The sequence below is a fragment of the Dama dama genome, chromosome 24 (assembly GCF_033118175.1).
Source record: "Dama dama isolate Ldn47 chromosome 24, ASM3311817v1, whole genome shotgun sequence".
NCBI classification, from domain to species: domain Eukaryota; kingdom Metazoa; phylum Chordata; class Mammalia; order Artiodactyla; family Cervidae; genus Dama; species Dama dama.
The window spans coordinates 48,993,249-49,018,715 of NC_083704.1; the positions used below are offsets into that span (position 1 = coordinate 48,993,249).

At 40.8% G+C, this 25,467-nt stretch overlaps 1 protein-coding gene and 1 non-coding gene across 2 annotated transcripts in view; one reads left to right on the forward strand and one right to left on the reverse strand.

Annotated features, from left to right (window-relative positions):
• Positions 1-25,467, forward strand: part of ERC2 (ELKS/RAB6-interacting/CAST family member 2) — a 988,080-nt gene that overhangs the window by 105,270 nt on the left and 857,343 nt on the right. The window lies entirely within an intron of this gene.
• On the reverse strand, positions 15,671-15,743 carry TRNAG-UCC (transfer RNA glycine (anticodon UCC)). The gene has a single exon. It is a non-coding gene; the product is annotated as a tRNA-Gly (tRNA).

Sequence of the window (25,467 nt, forward strand, 5' to 3'; positions counted from 1 at the left end):
AGATATAATTTACATACAATATAATTCACTCATTTAAAGAGTACAGCTCAATGGTTTTTGGTATATTACATTATTAATTTTTAAAAATTGTGGTAAATATCCATCACATAGAATTTGCCATTTAAACCACCTTTAAGTGTGTAACTCAATGGCAGTAATTATAGCCACAGTGTCAGGCAACCATTACCACTATTTCTCATACTTTTTTATTACCTGAAATAGAAACTCTGTAACTATTAAGCAGCAAATACTCACTCCCCTTCTTCAAGCTTCTAGTAACCTCTGATCTACTTCCTGTCCCCCTACATTTGCATGTTCTAGATATTTCATTTAAGTGGAATCGTATAGTATTTGTCCTTTTGTATTTTGCTTATTCACCTACACTGTTTTCAAGTTTCATCCATGTTGTAGCATGTATCAGATGTTCACATTGCTTTGGAGTCTACTTTTTAGTTTAACTGTATATTGTGAAAGTGTTTCCGGTACGGGAGGGGCTAGACATTGAAGGTAGGCTAATTTTTATAAACCACACTAAGGAGTGTGGGTTTAATTCTGCAGGCAAAGAAGGAACAGTGAAGGTTTTTTCTTTCTTTCTTTTTTTTAAATAGGAAAATGATGTGATGAAGTTTCTGTTTAAGAAAGAACACCCTGACACAGGCAGGGAAGAGCCTGGGACAGGGCCAGTTTGGAAGATCCAGTTGTCAAACCTGGGTAAACTTTAGAGTTGCACACAGCATTTATAAAAATGCATATTCCTTGGCCCCACCTCAGAAGTCCTCCCTCAGTGGATCTTAGAGGAGACCAAGAAATCTGCATTTTAAACTGTGTCCCAGTTGATTCCTATGCAGGTAGTCCTTGGACTATGAGAAGTACTGGACTAAAGGTTAGAAGACTAATGTGTCATTTTGCCTAATTTTATTTTAAAAATTGTATTGAAAGAGAAATGCTTTTCTATTTAAAGTGAAGCAAAAGTCATTGTGTAGTTTCACCTTTCTTCAATACAAAGAATACTGACACTCTGGGACTAAATTTGACAGGAAGGAACACGTGATGTTGCAGTATCAGTGTGTAATGACTTTTGCCTCACACTGTGTAAATTCTCATTTTCATTAATTCAGTTGTGTTCATCTTGCTTGTACCAACTTGAGTTTTAAGCTGCTTTGAGTAAGAAGCCTGCTTTACCTTTCCCTCCGATACCCTGTGATGTTTGATGCCAGTTGGTGGTCCTGAGTGCTTGATTAATTGATTTCAAAACAAAGGCTTAACTTCTAAGGTTGAAATATTGTGTGTTTATTTTTCATACTGTGGATGACTTGTTCAATTTGAAATTCAGCAAATCTGTTTTCAATGTAAGATTATGGCCATTTTTATTCATCAGGAGTTTATCCTAAAGTTTGATTACACTTTTAATATACTTCTCATTATAGTCCTTTCTATTATGCTCTGCTGTTACTCTACTCTTTAATATATTGCCATCCACAGATAGAATTCTTTGTTTTCCTCTGTATCATAAAAGTATCATGAAGAAATGATGTTCATTATACTGCCATGTAGAATAACTACTATTTATTTTTGTATGTGACTGTCCTAAAGACAGATTGCCACTCTCCTGTTTATATCTTCCAAAGGAGACCAGACTATGAAAAAACTACATCTTGTGTTAGATGTGTCTGCCAATTTCTGGGCAGATTTTCAAGACACTAGAAAACTCAGGCTCAAGACCCCAAGAAAGACTGCACTGTAAATAAGGAGGAGCTTCCTCCGAGCTGTTGGACAGAGCTTCCAGAGCAGGGTTCCTCTACTCCAGTACGACAGATGTTCTCAAGGGAAGAGGATGGCATCTGTCAGGAAGAGCTCACTGTCAACCCCCTTGCAGATGCAAATAGCTAATTGTCCCTGCTGAGTAGACTTACATGTCATTGTTCCTGCATTTTCATAGGAGAAACAAAATGATTTGAGGCACTCTGGAGACACTCACAGAACAGGAGCAGGCTCTGAGAATGGAACCACCACCAAAATCAGTAATTCAGAGTGTTACAGAAACAGGTTGTGGCTTGTTTATCCCTGGTGTCTTTCATTCCCCAAGAGGGGTTTGCACCTGCCTTTAGGGGAAGAGGGCTGCTTTACCTGAGGACCTGGGTTCTGGATCTTGGGAAAAGCAACATCTTGGAATGGAAACTGTGACAAGCCCTGGTTTCTCTTTCTCTCTATCTCCCTCCCTTACTCCCTCTCTTCCTCTCTCTCTCTCTGCCCTCCCAATGTGCTATCAGAGGCTGGGGGTATTTTTCTGGTTTGGTTCTTTATTTTCCTAATCTCTAAACCTGGAGGTTGAACCAGATGGTCTCCAAACACTTAAAATCGCTCCTTGATTCCCTGGGAACTTGGTCCGTACATCTTTCTTCATGTGTTTACCCTGGTTTTGGCCAATCAATGTCCTTCCATCTGTTTGACAGGAGATATTTTGTCTTATTTGAACTCTGTTGAATCTCCAGACAGAGGATTGGCTGGGCTTTATAAAGTTCTGTCTATATCAATTGAAATATAGCACTTTCCTTTTTGTAGAAGTGGTGTGTGTAATCGAAACATTTTTTTTTTTTTTGAGAACCTTTAATTCTGAAATGTGAGCCGTGACTTGAAGCCAGCATCGTGGAAACAATATTGAGGATAACAAGGAAGATCTGCTGTTATTTCAGATCTTAGTGTTTTCTGGGTTGTACCTGGAATCCCTCTTCTGTGTATGATTTATGATGCATTTCTTAGGGAAAAATATAGAAGACCATCCTAATGGGAATGGCCTCTCTCCCTTTAGCAATAGGTACCATCTCCACTGCTCTGGTTGGCTTGCTGGACCATCTCCTCTCACTGATGGTACTGGTTCACTTCTTGATGTCCTTGTGAGTCTCCCATGGTCTAGTGGCCCCAGCTCCAAGTCAAACTTAGTGTTTTTGTTGCTTTCAATTTCTTATTTCTTTTAGTTAAGTTCCTCTTGAAACATAGACAATTGAGTCTTACATTTTGAGTTCTGTTGATCTCTGTTGGAGACCTTGAGTTACTCTCCATCAGTTTTACTTTTGAAATTATCTCTCCTGCAACCCACTCCAGTACTCTTGCCAGGAAAATTCCATGGATGGAGGAGCCTCGTAGGCTACAGATCATGGGGTCACAAAGAGTCGGACATGACTGAGTGACTTCACTTTTCTTACTGGTCTAAATCTTTATATGCTATTGTTTTGTTCTGTTTTCAATTCTGTTTCCTAAATATTAAGGATCCTGTACTGTTCTTATTTCTCTTACAGACTGTTTTTCCCTGGTTAGTTGGATTTCCTTTGAGAAGGCATCATCTTTTCTTCCCTGTGTTTCCTGTCAGCCTTTGATGTCCTTGCCTCTCATGACATCTCTAACCTGTGAATATGCCTTTACTTCACTCCATTGTCCTCTTTCTTCACCTTCTCTACTCTGTTCTGGGTTAGCAACTGCTTTGTTATCTCTTTCTGCCTATAATTTGTCTACAGAACCCATTCTACACTCTATAGCATGGCTGACAAGACTTTTCACTATCAACTTGTAGATTCCTCTCCAGCCTGTTTCCCTTTTCCTTATAGCTCATTCATGTACCTCCGATCTTACTACCTCTAACATGCAAGGATCTTTTCTGTCTCTGTGCTTCTGTTTGCATGATTATCCTAAGCCTGGATGCCCATTTCCCACTTTTCTGACTGGCAAGCTCTTATTCACTGATACAATGGACATAAACTTGGGAAAACTTCAGAAGATGGTGACGGACATGGGGGGCCTAATGTGCTGCAGTCCATACAGTTGCAGAGTCGGATACGACTGGGCGACTGAACAACACCAACAAGGTTCTTATTCATCCGTCAGTACTAAACACTTTTATTTGCCTCTGCATTTCTGGACTGAATCCCTTTCTCCTTGGAGCTCCCATGACATACTGTTTTTAGCTCTGGAGATCTAGCTTTATGTTGTATCATCATTACTTGCCTCTCTTCTCCCCATTAGACTGTATGCTCTTAGAAGGCAAAAGCCAAGCTTAGTTTCTTTATTATAGAGGACTCAGGACCTTTCATAGAACTTGGAAAAGTGACAGGGGCTCTTTGGAAGAGTTTTATTACCAGAGAGGGTAGGGTTCAAATCCTGACTCACCACTTAAGAACTAGATGGCCTTGGGCAGGTCACTTCATCTGTAAGAGCCTTGATTTCCTGATCTGTTCAATGGGAATAAGACTATGTACACTGCATGTTTGTTATAAAGATTAGAGACAACAGAGCAGTTCAGAGAGTATCTGGTGCAGGGCAGCTCATAGTGTTATTTGTGTGAATAATCAAGTAGTGTTGCTCTTTGATTACTTTCTCTAAAGTCCTTATTTTTCTAGGCTTTTCTTTTTCATTTTAATTTTTTCCCCTAATCTCATTTCTGAGCTGTATATTCTTGGCTTGAGTTAGCATGTTCATTTGTGGGAGGTTGATGAGAAATGGAGAAAGGAAAAGGAAATTGAAAAACTGCCTTCATTTGGACAGTGAGGATCCAATTTTAACTTGACAGTTGTTCTGTGATAGACTCCCCAGTCTGGTTAGATTCACAAGGCATGATGATAATGTGGTGGAGTTTTTAGCAAATATTCTAGAAATTGGCACACATGCACATCTTTGCAGATGCACGCACACGTGTACACATGTTGAAATAAATTTCTACCAAGTGAGTTAGCCCCTTGTTAAGGTGTCACCTTAGACTATCCACCTTCCCAGAATGTTATTGCTCAACATTTTTTTCATCTCTTCTTTCAGAGCTGCATATTCTTCAGAATTCCTCAATGATCATAAGCCAAGGTTAACAAAACACTAATAATCATTACCTAAGGTATTGAATCCTTAGAAGGAGTCAGGTGGTATATTAAATGCTTTACAATTTAATATGGATTTAATATGCATTCACATGGATTATCTCACTTGACCCTCATAACAAACTCACAGGGCAGGTACCATCATTCCATGTTATAGATGAGGGTAACAGAGCTTGAAGAGGCTAGGTTTGTCCACATCCAGAGTTACCAAGTGTCAGGAGTTGAGATGTGAAGCAAGACTTTAGTTCCCATGACCTAAGTTACCATCCTGACTAGACATCTACAACACATTTAAGGGATATAGTTACCTTTTGGAAACCAAGGTGTGTCTGTCCCTAAGTAACACTAGGTGTTTGCTGTATTATGTAAGCTAGATTTAAATATGGTTTAAATCTGTTAACTATTTCATACACTTGGCTGTGGACCTAAAAAAGAAAAAAATCTGGGAAGACCACCACTTTAGATAATTCCCATTTAAATGTGTCACAGTGCCTCTTTCACCTTATGCTAATTTGGAAGTTTAAAAGAATGGGTATGAAAAGTAATACAACAACCACTATGAAAATTATCCTGTTTTTTGTGTTTTGTAATAAAAACCTCACATAAGAGAAGAATGTCTGGATGGTGTTTGGACCAGTCGCAGGCTGGTGTTTGGACCAGTTTTAGTAGAAATACTGTTTCATTTATCAAGAACCTGTGCCATAGCTGTTTTTTGTTCTCATGTTTGAGATGAGGAACTTGAGGTTTAGTAAGGTTCAAGGTTACTCCAATAGTAAACTACTTTTCTGGCTCTAAAACCCATGCTTGCCCCACTGGATGACAAATCAGCCCAGCAAAGATTTATTCTTTTGTAATCAGGATCTGTTTCTCCCTTTTCTGTCCTCAGACAGCATCAGGACTTGTCTTTATCCATTATTTGCCGAATTAGGGCAGAAAAAGTCTTATGGAAGAGGAAACTTTATATAGACCATGGTTTAATATGGCAGGTTGGTGCCTGAGAGTAGACCCAGGCACACATCGGGTGGGGACTGTAAATGAAATGGACTCTGGAAAGTGATTTCCCTGGTGCTTGCAGTATTTATTTATAATTAAAAAATGACATTGTGGGACATGATATATTTGATTCCTTAGATCAGTCATTCCACTGAATGTAATGGCTCATCAAAGTTTGACAATGAAATATGAAATCAAGTGTTCTTAAATGACTGTTGATCTTCAGTTATCCTTAGGAATGTTTTCTGCCTGTTCAGAGTGGTGAGAAGTGGCATTCCCTGTGAGACCTGCCTTGGAAAGCCAGGGCTGCAGTGGCCCCATGTTTCTTGTGGATATACATGGGTAGCAGAGGAGACAGGAGACTAGGACTCGATTCAAGATGGTCACACTGAAGAGGTGTGGGTTCCAGCTTCAGTGAACCTGGGCAAATACAGGCTGTGAGGGTGGAGAATGCAGCTCTGGGGTCACACTGTCTGAGTTCACATCCCAGCTCACACAGCTCACCAGCAGGGCGGTCTTGTGAGGGTCCTTTACTTCCTGAAGCACATCAGCTCAAGTGGAGATAGTGATGGCCCCTGCGTGGGGGAAAGGCTTTTGTGAGGTCTTCGGAAAATAGGGCCAGAGTCTGGTTTCTAACAAGCTCCTAGTGCACTTTACTATTATTGTGTGTCTGAGGCTATGTGCCCTGGAGTGGGGAGGGTGTTGCCAAGGTGCTTGTAGCCCATTGACTTTACACCAGGGACGGTTTCATGCAGGCCTGTGGACCAGCTGGTTTCGTATTGCTGGTGAGCTAAGAATGTCTTTTTTTCTTCTCATTTTTAAGTGTGTAGCCTGTGACTGACTTCACACTACAATGACAGAAAGAGTTAAGAGGTTACAACAAAGAATATTTGGCCTGCAAAGCTAAAATATTCACTATCTGACCATTCACAGAAGAACTTACTGAGCCCTAATTTAGTGCCCAAGACAGACATCAGCTCCACTGTTTACTAGCTGTGTCATCTGAGGCAAGTTACTTTTTCTCTGTTAGCCTCAGTTTTCTCATCAGTAAAGTGAGGGAAGTGATATATACCCAGCATAGGAAAATTAAATGAAGTCAGTTATATATGAAGAGTTGAGCATGGTACCTGGAACATCATAAGAGCTCCACAAACTGCTGCCCTGACATTCCATACTCAGAGAATAGTGTGAGGTCATGTTGGCTAGAGTTGGTCAGAGCTGGCTTCTTCGAGGAGGTAGAACTTATTCAGGCCACTAAATCATATGGAGAAAGTATAGAATCTGAGTGAGAAGATACAGGAAATGAAGGAAAAGTCAGAAAAAAGGCCTCATGTGTGAGTAAATGCTCAGCCAGTGTAGGTGAATGAATAACAAGGTGTAGGCATATGCCAACTAGATGCCTACTTAGACTCTAAACCAGATCTTAACCAAGGACTCAATCCACTCACATGAGTTCACTGACCCCTGCCAGTGAGGCTAATGCTCAGATGGACTTCACCCAGGCCACTTTATCGTAGGCCTTGGTACACACATTCATTACTATTTTCTGATGCTGTTTGGCATGTGCTCAGGCGTGTACCTAGGAAAAATATATTCGAGAAGTTAGGTCTGTTGTTTCAAAGAATAACCTTCAGAGAATTCCAAATGTGATGATTAGTGATTTTGAAGTCTCCCTCTGCTTTGACTCTCTCCTACCCCCATTAAAAATAATCTGTCGTTGATTGTACAGAGTGACCATTGTCTTTCACAACCAGCTTGGGTTTGATTCTTTAAGAGGTGGGAAACAGCAGGAGCTAATGGCCTTGGTTTTCCAGCCCTGCTGATTGTGCTGTGTTTCAAGGCTGTCTGAGTCACTGGGCTTCTGTCTGTGGCCTCACTAATTGGGTGTAATCAAGATGCTCCTGAGGAATTTCAGAGACCCATGTGACCCTGTCCAGTCTGATTCATCAGCTCCCCTGTGGTAAGTATAGTGCTGGAACAGATGGAACAATTTTGGAGTCTTCTCAGCAGTGTGAGTGTGGTCCCAAAGGTTTTAACTTATTTTGGGGTTCAGTGGACTTGTTTTTTGTTTATCTGAGAGTGAAAGAGAATCTGAACTGTACTCTGAGATTGGCTCACAGACACATGGAAATACACAGCATGGTGGTTTCCTACTTGGTAGAAAATTTATTGAAATAGTCATTTGACTTATGGTCTGGAGTACAGGTTTAGATTTCTTTATGTTGAAATAGAATAATGGATTCTTCTTAAAATTATAATGTATTTTCTACTTGGTAGATACACAGTTCTTACTTGTGTTAACAAAAAGAGGGAGTCTTTTCATCATTCAGTGAATACATCTGACATGCTTTATAGCACTGTTCTCTTTTTTCACAAAGATTTATGATTAAAAAATAAAAAGAATCATTTTTGGAAGTTGGTTCATTTGCATGTCTTTGCCTTTCATTATGTTTAAGGGGTGAATAATTGCTTGAGGAAATAAACACATTCTAGTTCTTGACATTTGATGATGCTTCTGGATCTATTTGTCTGTTGGTCTCTATCTTGAATATTGTTTCCTTTATCTGACTTTTCTAAACCATGGAATTGTTTGCTAATTCAGATATACAGGTGCCAGAGGCTGCTCTGGGTAGAGCTGTGTTAATTCCAGAAGTAAATTAGCCTTTAGTAAATTCAAAATAGAAGCTTTTACTTTGGAGGAAATGCGTTAATCATTGAATAAATCACTCTTGTAGAAATAAAGCCTACTCTATATTGGAAATAAATTTCAGTCCCTGTCTCTTGTACGCTCATCATGTTTGGAATTCAGGCATAGAGTGGGAAGGGTAGGGTGATGAGGAACTCAGATAGTTGCTGCTCTGATGGCATAGGTTTATCTTGTAGTTAGGACAAATACATAAAAAACGAAGGAATTTTGTATTGAAATACAATATAGTTTCTCAAGTTGGATAATTTCTTGTTATAGAGGCTGCCCAGTGCCTTACAAGAAGTTTAGCAGCATCCCTAAACATCTAGTTTTATAAACTAGATGCCAGTAGCACACCCTCCCTAGTCATGACAGTCAGAATTGTCTTCAGACATTGCCACTCGTCTGCAGGAGGGCAAAACCACTGCTAGTTGAGAACCACTGATTCAGAGTATAACGCTAGTAGCAAAAGAATACAGTAGGAGCTCCTGGTGCCCAGCTGAGGAGCTGTGTGGGGAGGGCTGTGAGGCTCTGCAAACGGTTGCTAATCCTCATTGTTGAGGGAATGACTTTTGCACATGTATGTACTATGTTTTGCAAATATTTATAGATTCTATTTTTGGAAAAAACTATAAATATATTTATTGAACTCTAAGTAGCTTTGGGTTATTTTTTATTTTACCATTCAGAGGATCCTAAAAGTGCACGTGGTTATGTTTAAATTCCTGATCTGGTTTTGAGTGTGGTGTCTGGAGTCAGAATACCCAGTACTCACCTCTTAATTGGGCTTCCCTGGTGGTTCAGATGGTAAAGAATCTGCCTACAATGTGGGAGACCCAGATTCGATGCCTGGGTCAGGAAGATCTCCTGGAGAAGGAAATGACAACCCACTCTAGTATTCTTGTCTGGATAATTCCATGGGCAGAGGAACTTGGCAGGCTGCAGTCCATGGGGGTCTGTCCAACAGACAGACCACTTATTAGCTATATGACTTTGGTTAAGTGTCTTGTCCTTTCTGTGTCTCCATTTTCCCATCTGTAAAATAGAAATACTATTTGCACTTCACTTAATATATCATTTTGAGGATTAAATGAGATATTGCCTGTGTGGTTTCCAGTATAGTGAGTGATGCGAACAGCTGACTCATTGGAAAAGTCCGTGATGCTAGGAAAGATGGAGGGCAGACAGAGAAGAGGGCATAAGAGGATGAGATGGCTGGATGACATCACTGACGCAATGGACATGAACTTGGGCAAACTTTGAGAGATGGTGAGGGACAGAGAGGTCTGGCGTGCTACATTCCATGAGGTCGCAAAGAGTCGGACACGACTGGGGCACTGCACAGCAACAACATAGGGAGTGATAAATCATGATAATAAATGAATTATCTATGTATAAATAAATATAAATAAAATATAGATAAATTTAATAAATGGTACCTATTATTATTTCTTTGTAGAGTATGCAATTTTTGGCCCTCAGATTTTGGAAACTATTAAGTTTACATTTTAGATGCTATCAAATGAGAATGGAGTGGGGCAGGGGGACACCGGGGAGAGCCTCCTTGGAAAGAATTCATAGAAGACATTGAATTGAGAGGGATGGATGGGTTGTGAATCTATATTTGTGTATCACTCAGTATCTATTTCCTTAGGCCTTGAGGCTGTAGGAGATAAGACAGAAGGCCCAAGGGTTTCCAGCTTTTGGAGACCAAATGAAAATGACCATGATGGACAGACTTTAAGGTGGCCTCCATGACCCTTACCTCTTAGATTCATGGCCTAGCGTGAGCCTCTGCCCTTAAATGAAGAGGAAAGGGGGGGACCTGTACTTTATTCTAGCCAGTAAAATACAGCAAAGGTGATGGTATGCATGTGATTATGTTACATAAGATTGTGATGTTTGTGTTTCAAGGAGACACTCATTCTTGCTAGATTTAAAGAAGAAAGTAGTCAAATTGTCCAGGCCTATGGATAGGGCTTTGTGACAAGGAGGCTAGGGTGGATATCAATCAGCAATGAACTGAATGCTCCCAACAGTCACATAAGCTAGGAAATGGAGTCTCCCCAGTTGAGCTTCAGAGAAGAACCCAGCCCTGGCTGACACATTGATTGCAGCCTTGCAGAGGAACCAACTTTAATATACTTGGACCCCTGACCCACAGAAACTGTGAGACAAATATATTTCTTGAAGCTACTAAATGTGTATGATATTGTTATGTAGCAACAGATAACTCAGTGAGTATGATATAGAGGCCACAGATGACTAGAAGCTCTCACCAGACAAACACATTTTAAACTCAGAATGTCCAAGTCAGAACTTGTCATCTTCCCCCCAGTTTTATCCTGTGTTCCTTTCTTAGGGAATGTTTCCAATATCCCAGGCTCACCACAACCAAATCATACACTTTGGGGTTACCCACGACTCTTCATAACCCCTGTCCAAATTGGTCCCCAATTCCTACTGATTATTTCCCCCAAGTGTCTCTTGACTCAGTTCCTTCCTTTTCATTTTCCCCAGTCTCAACCTTGGTTTAGGTTTCCATATTTCCAACCTGAACAACTGTAGTAGTCTCTTGATTTACCTCCTCTTCTTCAATCTAAACCTCTTTCCAGTCTGTAATCTATAATTTTCTCGAGGTTTTTATTTTTTAATGCCAATCTGGACATGTAATTCCCCTAATAATGAACATTGAATGGCTTTTTGTTTCCTTTGGGATAAAATAGAAAGATCTCACCATGGCCTGCGAGGTCCTATCCCTGACAACCTCTCCAACCCTCTACTTCTTTCCTTGGTTATCCCTCCCTTCAGGAATCACATTTCACTTTTGAGCAACCTTCCTTGACTGTTGCTCCCCTAGGCTGAGTTCCTAGAATTCCTCGGATATACTCTACTAAGGGTAGAATCAATTAACTTGTTACTTGCCTGAAATTTTCCAGCAGATTGTGAGCTTTTTAAAGGCAGGGACTATGTCTGACTCCCCACAGTGTCTTCAGCTGCTGTTGGTGAGTCAGGCTGATAGTCAGGATGTGGTGAATGTTTGCTGCATGCATGCATTGGTACATGAATGAATGAATGAATGGATATGCCAAAGCTCTGACTGTGCACTAGTTCTCAGGCTCTTTGCCACCTCTTCTAACAAATGTCCCCAAAATAGTTCTCCTGCCTTTCTGAGTGTGAACCTCCTTCCTCTTCACATCTGTCACTTTAAGTGTGATTCTGCAAAATTTGGAAGAGAACACATAATGAGCTGCCTAATTTTCTGGATTGTTAGTTTTATTTTCTTTCTGTCTCTCTCTGTCTCTGAATCTCTCTTTCTTTTCTTTCAAGTGATGATGCATTGCATCATTGTCATGGGTAAACTTTTTAGGAATTTGGTCCATAAATGAAATTTTGTTGCAAAGAGAGATGTTTCCTTTGCTTATCTTACTGCAAGTTATGTTATGGCAAATATTAAAGGGAAGAAAAAGAAATAATACAAAATGTCTGTTATTTTATATCCTCTAGTTCTGCTTTATTTTCCTTCCCAGTATTCCATCAGTTGTTTTGACAAGGGCAGTCGTTTGGCCTGTCAGAATAACTCCTGGTTTTATCTTTCTCTGGGGATGTTTTTTCCCTTCCCTTTTAGACCAAATGCTTTAAAGAATAGTGTTTTCCTCAGCTGTACAATCAGAAAAACAGTACCTACATTATAGAATTGTACTATGGAAAGACACATATACTCATTAATTAGAGGCAGAAAGTATAGACCTGGGCCAGGTGCTGTGCTAGGGTGACATGGTCCCTCATAGAGCAGTGATAGATGCAGAGTCAGGGGGCATGGTGGGTACCTGGCATACTAAATAGTATCATCATTTTTCTTTTCTCTCTTCCCCTCTCCTTTTCCACCCCAGGACAGGCTTTGGAACCAGGCAGACCTGGAATTTGATTCTGTGTATGCCCTTTCCTCGCCAAGTAACCTTGGCTTTAACTCTCCAAGCCTATAACTTTATCTATAAAATGGACATAATACCCAGCTCACAGGGTAGTTGAAAGTGTTGAATAAAATAAAGCAGGTGAAGCTAGGCTTGGAGCCTACATGCCTAAGCCCAAAACAAACCTCAGGTGCTACTCTAACAGCTGTGAGAATCATGTTATTTTTCTCCTCTAGGCTATTTCATGTTGGTTCTTTTCCTGTTGATCTGAGCATGTTGCCTGTTTCTGCCTTCTCTTTTACTTGGCTCCAGTCTCTTCTGGCCTTTCAACCAGTAACACTGTCTTTTTAAGTCCCACTTTGAGTGATGGGCTCATGTACTTCTCTTCATTTCTTTGACACATCTTCCTTTGTCTTCAACATTGAGTACCTTCACCATGTGCCCTGGCCTTATATATATACCTACAGCCCTCTTTTGTCCCCAAGTGCCTTTGATTTGTCTCCATGTAGAAATTTCCTGAGTCTGATCAGTAAACTTTGAAAATCAAACAGGCTATTTAGAATTTTATGTCAAAAAAGTCAGTGGACTGAAGAAACAGGAGCTCTCCAAGGAGTCTTTAGGGCATGGCCTTTTTGCCAACCATATGAACTCTGTGGAGGCATCTTAGGGCTCTTCTCTGGCTCCTGGAGAGTAAGTTTGTGGATTTTAGGTGGGCTTGTTCTTATGGTAGTTGACAGTAAACACTTATGGAGGTAGAAAAAACAAGTTGACTGCAGGAAATTGTAATGTTTTCCTTCTGTAGGTATAACTCACAGGGATATGTTGGAATAAAGAATAAGAAATTAACTCCTTCTTACCCCCTGCCCTCCCCCGCACCCCCAGCCACTCTCAGCATTACTGACGTTGCTTGAGCCTCCAGCAGGTGGATTTCACATTGGTCTGTGCTATTAGACTTTCTAGGCAGTAGGCATCATACTGCTTTGGAGTTTGCTCTGAGGTTGGTAAAGTGTGGCTGGGAAATGTAGCTAAGCTTTTAAAAGGGCATGATTTTTTAGTTCACATCTGATAATTATAGAGCCAGCGTGTCTTTCTCTTGCAGACTGGATAATTGTACATGGGGGGTTTGAGAGGTAAGTGGGTGTGTGCCCTTTATGTATACCCAAGTGGACGGTTTATTCAAATGATGCCTTCTCCATTTCAGAGCCTTAGGTGTTGTTGAGATGAGCAGACGGTAATTTACCACTTGATCAAGCCCTAATTTCATTGTCACCATTTTGGCATGTGTATACCAGGCCTACTCTATTTGTGTCATGTAGAACTCTAGAACAAACTGTTCTGTAAATATTACTTAAAAAATAATGTAGCACTACCATCTTCTAAAATAAACTTTGAAAGTGTTGTTTTAGAGAGCTGTTTTATTCTGTTAATTTTTTAAAGTTGAATCCCAGATTTTCTGAGGGTTTAAGTTAAGTAGTATCTTCTGTTACCACCTCTTTGTTGCTTGCTTTCTTTCATTTTGGTGATAACTCCGAAAGTAACAGTGAAGAGAATCCTATTTTTGGTTTGCTATCATAACTCAGACCTCTGTATGTAACTTTTAAAAATAGTTTTGATCATCAAATGTTTGACAAAAATGAAATATGCCTAATGCATTTTGGGCTAGCATAGTGCAGTGGTAGCAAACAGGGCATGCAGGCAGGATTAGGCAAGTTTCATTTAATCTGCACAGAATGGTAAAGAGCCAGCATTGAAAAATTCAGAACTTTCTCACAAAAAAATCTTGAAAGGTATATACTTTGCAGTTCCCACTGACCCCACAGCTTCCCATTGTCCCTGACTTTGAGGCTGAGTGTAGTTTCAAAACTGCGCATACACAGTGATGAGGTTGGAGTCCTGGAGTTCTTATGTGTGGACACCGAGAATCCTTTGTCCCTCCTTCCCATGGTGGGCATTTCAGTTTGTACCTCTGACATGAGGAAAGGAGCCCAAGTGCCTCAGTTCTGTCGCTTTCTGAGACTTGTTCTTTTTGGCAGACTGGTTCTTGGGATTTTGTGAGGGGCAATTAGGAGGAAAGAAATTGGGGAGGAAGACAAAAGAGGACAGAGGAGAAGCTAAGGGTGGAAGGAATTTCAGGGGGAGAGGAGACTCTCGAGGAGTCAGGAATGGGAGCAGCTGTAGTATTTGAGAGCAGCAGATGGGATTTTAAGGAAAGTTCAGAATTATGTGTCTACTTCATAGTGCTTAAGAAACAAAATCAAAGATTAGAGTTATTTTGAAATTGCTGGACTGTGTTTGTATCAGGGTTGAGTCAGAAGACAGAAACTACACTAAATATTTTAACAGAGAGAATTTAATACAAAAAATTATCAACCAGATATTGAAGAACTGAAAAAGCAAGAAGACGACACTGAGGCATCGTGAAGTAGCAACCATAGGAGGCATTTGCCACTCCTGGGGTTGGGATCATTAAAATTTGGAAGCTTGGTGGAGGGGCCCTGTGGGACCAAACTCCTGTCTTCAAGATAATGGCTGGTGCTGAGGCCTCTGAGCTCAGAAGAAGGAAGCTGAGGGCCCGGTACCCAGACCTCTAAGAGATGGTCCTGCCTCGTTGGTGTTATGGAGTCTCTGAGCTCAGGTGAGGGGCGGAGGGCTGGGACCTGGACCTGAGGAGGAGACAGGATAGAACAGTGGTCCATGAGGAACACAATGGTTCCAGAAAGACTGCTAACTGGTTTCAGTCAGCAGCCACCACAGAAAGGAAGTGCAGCTTCTGGAGTGAAGAAGCAGGCCTCGGCCAGCCACAGGAACAGGAAGCCAATAGGTAATAGGCAGGAAGGAACAACCCACACCTCCCTCTTCCAGCATGTAGGTTCCATCTGGTGTACTCTTTGGGCATAGCCTAAGAGACAGCAGCTAACAAGTGGAAGCATAGTTCACAGAGCCCCAGCCCTAGCATCACAGAAATGGTATGGAAAGACGGAGGTGAGAGGTAGCAGCTTCAAAACGGGCTCAGTTTTTAAGTATGGAGCTTTGAGACTGGACTGTGAAGGGCTTTACAAGTGCTGCACAAAATCCATGGTTCCAGCTTTATAAATGTAATTTAAGAGAGTTTGTTTGTCCTTGTAGTCTCCAGAGTTCCATCTTTTACAATACTAATTTCCAAATTAGTGATTTTTTTTTTTTTTTTTGGCCATGCCATGAGGCACGTGAGAACCTAGTTCCCTGACCAGTGATCGAACCTGTGACCCCTGCAGTGGAAGTGCAAAGTCCTAACCACTGGACCACCAAGGAAGTCCCTAATTACTTATTTCTTCATAATATACTTCTATGTAGTATTGTTATTAGTTAAGTTTGTCCTTTAATGAAGAGGCTTGCAAACTGTAGCTTGTGGGCCAAATATGGCTAGCTGGCTGTTTTTATAAGTCAGATTTTATTGGAATACAGCCATGCCCATTTGGTTCACAAAAAAAGTTTGCAGACTTCTTCTCTAGTATAAATTTCTACTATAAATCTCTAGTATAAATTTTAGTTCTGATTTAAAATAGGAGACCGTGACACATAGGGCTTCCCAGGTGGTGCTAGTGGTAAAGAACTTGCCTGCCAGTGCAGGAGATGTAAGAGACACAGGTTTGATCCCTGGGTCTGGAAGAGCCCCTCAAGGAAGGCATGGCAACCCACTCCAGTGTTCATGCTGGAGAACCCCATGGACAGAGGAGCCTGGTGGACTGTGGTCCATAGGGTCACAAAGAGTTGGGCACAACTGAAGCAACTTAGCACGCATGACACACAAGTTTAGAAAAGTAACTCTGACACTACAAAAACCAGACACACAGGATAAATCTTTATGTTAAAAAAAAAATGAAGGCATTGTGCAAGTGTGAGTGAGTGCCACCAAAATTTACCTAGGCTTTCTGAGAGAATGGACAAACATTGCGTGATTTTTTGGACCTGCTGATAAAATTGAGATCCTGCCATCTTTCTTGAACAGATAATTGCTGCTTAAACAGAGTCTATCCAAATAAGACATTTCACTAGAGGCATCTTCTGAAAGAATGTTGAGTTTGAAGTTAGACTCCTGGAGACCTGGTGCCCCCATATTCATGCTGCTCTGTAACTGTGGGTGAACCAGTTAACCTTGGAAATTCATTTTCACATAGATGCCCTGAGAACTAGAATTTCCACATTTATTCTTGTAGCTCCTTGGTCAGTGTCTCCCACCCTGATGCTTTTCCTGAGCTCTAGCCTGCATAGATGATGGCCTTCTAGATGGCATACTTAAGTTGTCTTCCTGGTGCTTCAGACCTAACATGTCCCTCATGGACATGACTGATGACCACAGATATCTAGTGCTCCTCTATTACTGGACTATTTTGGTCTACATCAGGACGTTTGCAACTTCTCTTCGCTCTTGAAGTTAGGCACAGTCCTATGTCTACTTCTAGCCGATAGATTGTGACTGGAAGTGATGTGTCCCATTTCTGGATCAAAGTATTTAACTGTCAGGGTGTGAATCCTTAGCACACTTTTTTCCTGCTCTTGCATCAAGCAGTGTTCCGGATGGCAGGGTATCCGTCAGTCTGTGCCCCTGGGGGTGGTCTGTTGAAGCACCATAGACATGTAGCATAAAAGAAAGTTTTGTCCTTATTATTTCAATCACTGATATTTGGGGGTTGGCAGTTACTATAGTTTATTTTAATCTAGCCTGATCATTACAGTGTTCAGCCAAAACTTATCTTCCTTTTCCTGTCTGCTCCCTCTCTGTTCCTGACGTCATAGCATGGCACAACTCTAAATTTACTTGCCAGAGACCTGGAAATCACGTTTTACATTCTGTCTTCTCTTGCTCTCAATATCCAGTCAATTTTCAGGTCCCTTAGCTTCTATTTTCGTAATACCATTTGTAGTATACCTCTCTGTTGATTCCCACCAGTATTGTCTTATTTCAGGATGTATAACCTCTCATCCAGACTATTATTTTTTAACTACTCACTCTTTTTATAATCTTATTCCCATTTCATATATATAGGAAACCTAAATTGGATCATGTCCCTTCGATTTTCAGAAATCTTCATGGATTCTGTGCCAGCGTGAGAGAAGGCAAACTCCCGAGCATGACAGGCAAGCTTACACACAGCCTTCCCAGTCTCCTGGTGTACCCTCTGTGCGTTCTGTCCTCACTGACCTCCCTGAAATGTCCTCTGCCTAGAAAAACCTTCCTTCAATCCGCCTGTCCATCTCTCTTTAAGTCCTTTAAGTTTTAGCTTAAGAGTTACTTCCTCTATAAGCCCTTTCTGAATTTCCCAGATGCACTTAGATGTTCCTTTCTTAATGTTCTCTTTGTTCTTTGGATACACTTCTTTACATAGACTAACACATTAAACACAATTGCTTGCATGCCTGGTTCTCTTTACTAGGTGGTCACTTTCTTGAGGATAGTTTCTGAACATTTTTTCCTCTTTGGCACAAGTAATTCACAGAATATCTAGCACTTGAGTAATTGTAATTGTTGATGAATGATTTACTTTAAAATAAGGAATAATTATTTCTATGAAATAAATATAGGGCAAAAATAATTTAAGTTCAATAACAAACATTACTAAGCTACCGTTATTATTCTTTTTTTAGGGGAGGATAGCATGTACTTTAAGAATCAAAGACCTTATTTTTCAACACTGGCTTAGGTGACCAAAATACTTTTTAATCAATATTAGTGAAAAGTCATTATTTTTTTTATTGTCATGATCTTATGAAAGGATGAGGAATGTTAATGTTGGCTAGTATCAGTTTTTAAAATGTTCTAGTTAGCAAGTAGAAGTTTAAAAAATACTGACAGCTATGGAGATCAGACTGTAGTCTCTAAAAATATTGTTAGCAAATTCAAAAAGGGCAGCTCTTTTGTAGGCATAGTGGATCTTTTTTATTTAAAATGTTACACTAAATTCTATTGCATAGATATTTGTAGTAACATAAGAAGTCGAAATGAAGAAAATGTTTCACAAACCTCCAAAATATTTATATCCTGTGTCCCAGTGATTCTTCTAGGGTAATATCCTTTTGGGTGGTTTTGGCCTTCCTTTGGGGCAAGGGGTAAATCTCCAAATAATAAAGAGAGCCAGGCTTTGAAAGCTATATGAGGTCACTTTCTTTCACCCCTTGGCCTGGTGCAAGCTACAGGCAGAGTGGAAAGTGATTCATGGCTCCCAGTTTCCCAGAAGCCACTCAGAGCCTCCATACTCAGTGACTTATGCTGTGTTTGCCCTACTATCTCATAGTATTCCCAAGTGTGGGCGTGTGTGTGGGGAATAGGTTCTCTAAGACAGCAGAAGTCTTAGTGCTCTGATGCCCCTTTACTGCTCTCACACACTCTCACATAAAAGTTCACTGCAGAACCTTCCAGCTGAGCTCTCTGCTATTTTCTAGACAGTTTTCTTCATGCTCTCTTTCTCTCCCCAAGCCTGTAGTCTTCCTTTTTGTATAAATGCCACATTGTTTTTGAACTAGATAACTCTTCCTCACCTCTTCAGTCCCCCAGTACCATTTTCTCTTTCACCACACAAATGATTGTTTGCACAAACCAGTTATTTCCATTTTCCTGTCTCTGTTGAATTAGAGCACCTGTGTTTTACTTTCATAGCCTCTACTGCTTTTTTCTGGGCAATGTTTAGCTAGATGCTTGCTCTTCTACCTAGACTGTGAGCTCCACAAGGGTTGGGCTATACCTCTCTTTCTCAGTGTTATGTCTCCAGGCGGTGGTGGTGGTTTAATTGTTAAGTTATGTCCAACTCGTTTGCAACCTCATGGACTGTAGCGCACCAGCCTCCTCTATCCATGGGATTTCTCAGGCAGAAATACTGGAGTGGGTTGCCATAAATAGATATTCAATAAAAGCTACTGATGAATAATTGAATAAAACCCATGAAAGGCATCTTATATTCAGGCTTCATTGATTTTAGAGAAAGTTAAGCTGGATCCCTTGTTGTGGTGCCATAAGTGGCCTTGAGGAGAACCACGTGCACTTTGGCTGGTGTGTGTGCTTTTCATCAACACATCCCGTGAGGATTTTGTTGACTCTATCATTGAAGGTGTTTTGTACATCTTTTCATGTCTGTAATAGTCACAGTGCTTAGAACTGGGAGTACATGTCTCTGTCCTTGAAACATCTGACAGATGAGTAGAATGTAAAGTGTAATAACCTTTGACACATAGTAGGCACTCAGCACTGTTGAATGAATGACTCACTATCACAAGAGCACCGTGGAATCAACTGATGTTCCATTAGTGAAAATGCTCCAATCCCAATTTCTTATTTACTTGGGGTTAATGATGTGAATGGATGTGAGAGTTGGACTGTGAGGAAAGCTAAACGCCAAAAAATTGATGCTTTTGAACTGTGGTGTTGGAGAAGACTCTTCAGAGTCCCTTGGACTGCAAGAAGATCCAACCAGTCCATCCTAAAGGAGATCAATCCTGGGTGTTCACTGGAAGGACTGATGCTGAAGCTGAAACTCCAATACTTTGGCCACCTCACGCGAAGAGTTGACTCGTTGGAAAAGACCCTGATGCTGGGAAAGGTTGAGGGCAGGAGAAGGGGACGACAGAGGATGAGATGGCTGGATGGCATCACCGACTCAATGGACATGAGTTTGGGTAAACTCTGGGAGCTGGTGATGGACAGGGAGGCCTAGCATGCTACCGTTCATGGGGTCTCAAAGAGTCAGACACAACTGAGCGACTGAACTGAACTGAATGATGTGAAGAAGTGGCTTGATAATAGAAAAAAATCAACTAGGGAAATAATTTCAATTATTTTCATAGTAAACACATTATATATTGATGTAAAGGTTCATCTTTTATTGAAGGATGATGTTTTTTCCCTACCACTTCTTAAGGTTTTGGTGTGCAGGGGCTGAGGCAGAGGAATGGAGCTGGGAGAAGCCTCCTGGCTCTTCCTTTTGAGCGATGGTGCAGGCATTTATTGGAAGCAGGCATTAGGGCATTTGGTTACAGTAACTGTGAGCTTTGTGCTCAACAGACCACATGAAGGCATGTTGCTGTCTGGCTCCCTCAGCGTGCCGATCAGGGCGAGTGGAAAAGAAGAGGAGGAGGAGGAGGAGGAGGGAAGGGCTGTTGCCCCAAAGGTTGGAGGCCTGATTGTGTTCAAAGACTCAAGTGGCCCGCTTAACCCAGGTTATTAAACATTCTGCAAGACCCTGGGTCTTCTCCTTATGTTTGTTTTCTTCGTTTTTTTTTCTTCTTGCCACTTTATCCAGGAGATATGAGCAATGAAATGATATTTATTTTTCAAATGTAAAAGGATATTTTGTTTTATGTGGTATTTGAAATATCCATTTGCCTCTCTCTGTCTATTTACTTTGACAAGTCCTTGTATCACAGGCATAGCTGAGTTAGGAGCTAGGGATCATGCATTGTATTCTTTGGGGGAAAGAAAGTTAAATTTCAACAGATAAGATTATTGAAATAAGTAATCCTTTCTTCATTGCTATTGGAGTCTTCGCTCTTGCATTTGAATGTAAACAACAGAATGTGCAAAGCCAACAAGGACAAGACTTTGTAAAAGAAGAGAATTTGTTATTAAAAAACCACTTTTCGATAATAAGGAGGGCTCTTCCAGCAGCAAAGAATCCGCCTGCAGTGCAGGAGATACAGGAGATTTGGGCTTGATCCCTGGGTCAGGAAGATCCCCTGGAGAGGGCAATGGAAACTCACTCAAGTATTCTTGCCTGGGAAATCCCATGCTTAGAAGAGCCTGGTGGGCTATGGTCCATAGGGTCACAAAGAGTTGGAGATGACTGAAGCGATTGAGCCTTACAATAAGGAACAGTAATTTAGACAACTCTGTCTTGTGGCCTGAGGTTTACTGTTTACTTATTTACTGAAAATTTCTGGTACACTTTCTGGAAGCCAGGCACTTTTGGTTTTCTATGAGCCTTTAGTCTTTTGCAGGAGAAAGTCAAGTTATCTAGAAATAAAAATTCTATAATTTGATAATTATCTATTAAACACTTATCATGTTACAGGCATTGGGGACAGAATAACTAATAGGACAAAGCCCCTTCCTTCAAGGAGTTTATAGCCTAGTGGGGAAATGTTGGCCTTAGAATTTGTAACCAGCAAAGCCTGTATGTGTGTGTGTGTGTGGAGGGGTATGTGTGTGTATAACTCAGCAGGCTGCATAAAGGAGGTGGTTCCTTAAAAACAAGTCAGAATAAGTCTTTTGGAGGGAGAAAGAGCACGTGGTATGAGGGGAAGAAAGCTTGGTATGGCCTGGTAGTGCTTGTAAAGTTAGGGATGTGGTCAGCCTAGGACCTGAGTGGGAGAAGAGGTAAAGGGAATGGGCAGATCAGGCAAAGAAAGCTGAGGGGCTTGAACTTCATTGAAGTAAACACCCCTTTTCTTAGAGAACTTATTTTTCTCTTGTGAGCTAAGAGAGGATCCCCATGTTAGAGATCATTTCTTCATCCCATGGAAAATCTTTTCTCAGTTTCTTACTGATTTTTTTTCCTATTCCAGTCTATTCAGTTGTATATTCTACTTTATTTCTCTTTCATCAATTAAGCACTGTTCTAATAAAGGTAGGGTCTAGCATGCATGGATGAGTAATCACCCTCTCCTTGGTAGTACCTGGTACATACTTCACAGAAGCCTCATACTGGTTCTCCTCCAGGGTGTGAGTCCTTGGAGAGCAGGGATGAGGGCTGCTTAACCTCTGTGTCATCATGGCGGTAAATGTGTGTTTTGAATGCTACAGAAGGGCACACTCAGGGATTTGTCATGGGTCCTTCTGAAGTTTGCATTTGTGAAATATGATTTTAAAAGAAAACTTACACATGCTTACCATAGTAGCTGGCACATGGGAAATGTCTAATGAATGGTAATTTTCTACCTCTTTTAATCAAAGCTGCATCACTGCATCATGCTATATCCTTGTTAAATTCTTTTTGCATTGCTTGGTGAATTAAGAGAAGTGATATGTGCTTTGTTATTACATTATTGTATGAGTTTGTTCTCCATTCTGTGATGCCAGTAAGTAACACTGTTGGTTTAAAAATCAGGGAAAGAAAGGGCTTGTTGCAGCATTTAAAAAATGATCTAGGATGTTTGAGGTAAAACGTCAGCCAGATTGCCCCATGCTGAGATTGCTTGGAAAACAGTTGTGTTCTGAGACGCTAGAGTAGTGTATTCCTCAAGTGGAGAAAGAGGCAGCGTGGGAGGGTCAGCCCTGCAGGTTTGCAGAATGCAGAGTCAAATGAGCAGGTTCTATGATCATTGTTGATGCAGTCACACTCCTGCCTCCCTTTGCCACCCTGCCTCTCCAGCCAGCTTGTGGGAGTGTCTGCTTCGGTGGATCACACCGGCTACAGAGAGCACCTTCACAAACCTCCCAGAATGCCTTGTCCTGGAGACCTCAAACTACTTGCATGTGGTCTAGGGGTGTGTGATGCCTTGCTTAGGAAACATAAATAGGTGGACATGAAGTTTACCTTGTATTTTCAGGAATCACAAATATATGGAAACCAGGAACTTGCAATTAAGGATGTTTCTTTGGTGGAGCAATGTTCTGGAGGCTGAACAAATGACTCATGATTGCTAACAGGCTTCGAGAAGCTTCTTGGGATGCTGCTTGATGAAAGGTAGCTTGGTGGTCTCAGAATGAGGTTTATCTACCTTGTTCTTTTAGCTTTTCTTTGTTTTTTTTTTTTTTTGGTAAAAGGTTGGTGAAGTCTTGACACAAGCCCTTCACAGATGGTCCCCCTTCTGTGTGGCGGGTGCTCTGTTCCTAACAGGTAGCTTCCTCTTTTCATGCTAACAGGAAACTGGCTCTTTGAGGATAATCTAAAGATCTGTACAACCTCTGCTTTTTCGAAATGGAAGGCTCAGCTCCCAGGGGCTCAGGCCCAGTGCGCTGTTTTTAATTGGCAGAAACATCCCCTAACCCAACAGTGATGCATTGTGTCTGTTCCCAGAATGACTTTCATTAGAGTTTCCGAGAGCTCTATCCTGGTGTGGACCAGTTCACTTTAGAACAGCCTTTATAAGAAGCAATAGAGTGGAGGGGAATAGAGAGGAGAAGGTCTCCAAGAATAGATCTCACTCTTTAAAAATAACCATAATACATTAAGTATTAATTGCAATTCTGTTTCAATTTTTAAATAACATTCAGGTCTTGAAAGATTTGCTCCACTCATCTAAGCTCAATTAGATAAAGTTTAAAACGAAGGAATGATCAACTTCTGGGTGCCATTCAGTGTGTTAAGTTAGTTTCAGAATTTTTCCCCTTTAGAAGTGGGACATTTATTTTTAGGAGTTACATACTTTGGTTTTTTTTTTTTTCTGTTGAAAACTCTGTGCAGAAGTAGAACAGATCTATCTTGAGAGGAGGTCTATCTACTTTAAGTTTTCTTGTAGGCGGCAATAGGTTTTAACTTCTGTATCATATAGAGAGAAGAAGCTAATATCTATAAATGTGGCTCATTGTTGGGGATAAGCTATAAAGGAAGCTGTTGAGTATTTGGAACGTCTGCTTTACGATTAAAAAAAAAAATTCCCTTGGTTGTCTTCTGGGCATGAGTTTGGTGCCACCTTGTGGGCAGTTGTCAGACTATTATATATGCCGTTAAAAGAAAACTTGCCCCAAGGCAATTAATAATGCATGAAATATATGCTCTGTAAATTAGTTAGATTAAAAAAAATCCCCAAACTTCAGTGATTCTCTCACTAGATTAATGCAGCTTCACCTTAGAGGCAATATTGCTACCTAATTTCAGGAAACATGTGATTCTTCCTCAGGGATTTTGATACCCTGCTGAGGTACCAGTGTCTTATTGCCTATAGAGAACACTGTTGGGGTATCTGTGTTCTTTTTTCTAAGTCTTGTGTCTTCATCTTATTTTAACATAGTTTTTGTTCTTTCATTTTGAGCTACATAATAGGTATCCAACAAGATATATCTTCTTAGTGCTAGTTAATACTGTCCATATTACAGAAAAAAACAATGAAATAAAAATAAGTTACCTCAAATATAATATGAGATATGGGCAGATATGAGAAATTCTTATTAATTGACTTTAAATAAAATTTGGATGCCATATTTATATATGTTTGCCACATGATAGAATTTATATACTTTTAATTAATAAGAGATCAAATAAAGCATGCTGTTTGATGCTATTTTGCCTAAGGATACCACTATTTCTAAAACCCTGTGGCAAGTTCAAGGATGCTGGTGATGTGATTTTTGACCCACTGTAAAACCCTTCTCACAGCAGCCCTCTGAGATATCCAGAACTGATCTCCTAGTTCCTATTTTGCCTGTGGAGGAGATAGAGTAGAAGGCATGAGTGGCTCACGCTGGGTTACAAGGCCTGGTAGTGGTGGGTCAGGACTGAAACCCAGCTCTCAGGACAGCTGATCTGCTGCTTCTGTCATAGCTGATGCTGTCTGTATTATTCACGTCATAGGGTGACAAATGCAAGAAATGAACATGTCTGTGCTGGTCGGAGTTTTAGAGAATCAGGGTGTTGGGCTATAGTGGGAGGAGCCTGGTGAGAGAGGGAGGGAGTAAGAGAGAGATTCCTGCTGGCAGACAGTGGACTTAGAAAACATCTTGTTATTTCTAAAAGGGAAATTGGACCCCATTGTTCCCATGATTAAAGCTTTCCAAAGGCTTTTCTGTCTAGATGACAAAGTCCAGAATCCTTTAAGTGGCTCTCGGCTCCTTTATGACAGCTTCCTGGGTTCTCCTGCCAACCACAGGTCACTCTAGCAACACCAGAGTGCTTGTTGCCCTTCCACTAATTCTTTTTCTTACCTTCCTCCCTTTGTTTCCTGCCCCTCACCCATGTTAACTTGACCATCCTTTACCTTCCATTTTTCCTAATGAATCCAAATTATTCTGTTGATCTCAACTCACAGCTGGCCTTTCCTGACCCTTCCCTCTCCTTCTCTAGTCTGATTAAGGTTCACATTTCTATAGTGCTGTGCAGCTATCTGTTGG